Below are 2,927 nucleotides of genomic sequence, written 5' to 3'. Positions count from 1 at the left end.
TACACTCTAGCAAAGAATTCACATCATCATTAGAGTCATCAACACGCAAGTTCATACCAAAGTATTTTTCACAAAAGTCAAGTAAGTCATTTCCATCATCTTCACAAATACTATCTATCATGTTAACTTCATGCACTTCCTCACACTCAATAGATTTAACAACATTAATACATTCAATTCAACAGTCATATTTCCAAAAGATAATTTCAAAACACCATTACGACAATTTATGATTGCATTAGATGTAGCTAAGAATGGTCTACCTAAAATGATAGGAATTTGAGCATGCATATTTTCCACAGGTTGAGTATCAAGAACAATGAAGTCAATAGGAAAGTAAAATTTATCAACTTTTATCAAAACATCCTCTATAATGCCTCTAGCAATTTTCACAGAACGATCGGCTAATTAAACAATTATAGAGGTAGGTTTTAGTTCACCAAGACCAAGTTACTTATAAACAGAATAAGGCAATAAATTCACACTCGCACCCAAATCAAGTAAAGCCTTGTTAATAAAATGATCACCAATAATGCATGAAATTGTTGGACATCCAGGATCTTTATATTTAACAAGACTCTTATATTGAATAATGGAACTAGCTTGTTCAATTAAAAATGCATTTTTAGGAACATTAGTGTTTCTTTTAACAGTACAAAGACCCCTTAAAAATTTTGAGTAGGCAGGAATTTGTTTAATGGCATCTAAGAAAGGGATATTGATACTAACTTGTTTGAAAACTTCTAAGATGTCACTATATTGGCTGCCTTTTTTAATTGGAAGTAATCTTTGTGGGAATGGGGCTTTTGGAATGAAATGATGGATTTGAGTTTCCTTGTTTGAAGAGTCATTAGAACTAGAAGCCTGCCTATTTATTTTTATTTTTCTTTTTCTTTTTCTTTTTCAACCTCGGGTATGTAATCGGGTTTGACAATGTTCTTTCTGAACCTAAGAGTTGAAATTGATTTGATTTCTCCATTATGACTAGACTTTCCTATCTCATATTGCCCTTTTGGATTAGGGATAGGTTGACTAGGGAATGTTCCTTTTTCTCTATCAGCTAAAGCAGTAGCAAGTTGTCCTACTTGTGTCTCGAGTTTGGTAATTGATCGAGACTGATTTTGTAGGATTTGTTGAGTGGATTGCATAAATTGTTGTAAAGTATCTTTTAAGGAAGGTTTCCTTTGAGGATATGGTTGATTTTGTGGGGCATGAGTTTGGTTTTGCGTGTTGTATTGGTGCCCTTGATTCATTTGAGGTGGGTTTTGTCTCCATGAAAAGTTTGGATGGTTTCTCCAATTTGGATTGTAAGTGGATGAAAATGGGCTATCATTTGGTTTCCCATAAGCATGAAGAGCATTGGCCTCCTTGGAAAATGCTTCTTGGTAGGAAGGACATGATTGGGCATTATGGCAAGGACTAGAACATATAGAACAAACATCTTTTCTTGGTTGTATTGGAGAGTTTATTGTTTGGCTTATGGCTAAAGCTTATACTTTTCTCGCTAATTTGTCTAAGGATGTTCTTAAGTCTAATTCCTCTTTTACTTCATACCTTCCTCCTCTTTTTGATGAATTAGTTGACCTAGACCTAGAATCAAAATAATTCCATTGTTGTGAATTGACAGATAAATCTTCAAGGGCGTCCCAAGCCTCTTTTCCTTGAAATTTTTAAAAAAAATTCAGTATGCATAGATTGAATCATTTGACGATAAGAGGAGTCAAACCATCATAAAAATATTTTACAAGTCTCCATTTTTCAAAACCATGATGAGGACATTTTAATGATAAATCTTTCCCAACATTCATAAAACTCTTCATTATCTTTTTGAAAAAACTCGGAGATTTCTCTCCTTAGACTATTAGTTTTAGACATAGGAAAAAATTTCAGCAAGAATTTATTATAAAGTTGATCCCATGTAGTTATAAACCCCGTGGGAAGGGAGTTTAACCAAGCTTTTGATTTGTCTTTTAATGAAAAAGGGAACAATCTTAGTTTGACCGACTCATCAGAAAAATTTTGAAATTTAAATGTTGAGCAAATTTCTAAGAAATCTTTGACATGCATGTAAGGATCCTCTCTATCTAACCCATAAAAAGATGGAAAAAATTGAATGATTGATGGTTTAAGCTCGAAATGGATAGCAGAAGTGGTTGGAAGAACAATACATGAAGGAGCATTAGATGAAATAGGTGCAAAATATTCTAGCAAAGTTTTTTCACGCACAACATTTTCATCAACAGGATTATCAATTGGTTCCATGATGCTCAAATTTTTACTAACACTTTCAATTTCAAACAAAGATAAATGTCTTTTTACTAATCGATTTTTAGAGTTACGTCCCCAATGATGTATACAATTTTCACAAACAAGGCAAAAAAAAACTCAAACAAGAAATTTTCTGATGTGGAAGATGAGTTAAAAATCGCAACCACAGAGCATACATAGAATTTTTAGAGATTTCACAACAATATAATTTTTATGGTTTACTTGTCCCCAGGCCTATATGATTCCACTTGTTGACGCCGTTTTTCATCAACTTAAAATGTAGAGCGAATAAACAATGGGAACTATGGAGAAGATGAATAATACAGTAAAACAACAAGAATTTTACGTGGTTCAGCAGTTAACTCTGCCTAGTCCACGAGTCAATTTTATTAAGACTTTGGAAATTTTAGGAAATCCTTCAGGGATGAATTCTCCAGAAATTCTCTCAAGATATCCAAAATCCATCCCCCACAAGTGTTCATGATCTATCTATTTATAGAGGGATCTCAGAGTTCGTTCCCACATATTTCGGGAAGATACTTCTATTTATTAATGAGAATAATGATATTAAATCCTGTAACTCCTATTTACAAGGAAATGTCCCCTGAAGACCAGGGGGCATATAACAAAATTGTTAATATCCTATATACTCCTATTTA

The 2,927-nt window shown here is 33.2% G+C and overlaps 1 pseudogene; it reads left to right on the top strand.

Moving 5' to 3' along the window:
- The first annotated feature begins 1,761 nt into the window (after nucleotides 1-1,761).
- On the top strand, nucleotides 1,762-1,860 carry LOC133798972 (small nucleolar RNA R71; annotated as a pseudogene).
- Nucleotides 1,861-2,927: the final 1,067 nt, after the last annotated feature.

Source organism: Humulus lupulus, chromosome 8 (genome assembly GCF_963169125.1).
Source record: "Humulus lupulus chromosome 8, drHumLupu1.1, whole genome shotgun sequence".
In the NCBI taxonomy this organism is placed as follows: domain Eukaryota; kingdom Viridiplantae; phylum Streptophyta; class Magnoliopsida; order Rosales; family Cannabaceae; genus Humulus; species Humulus lupulus.
Note: the sequence above shows the minus strand (reverse complement) of the source record. Positions and strands in the feature narration are given on the sequence as shown.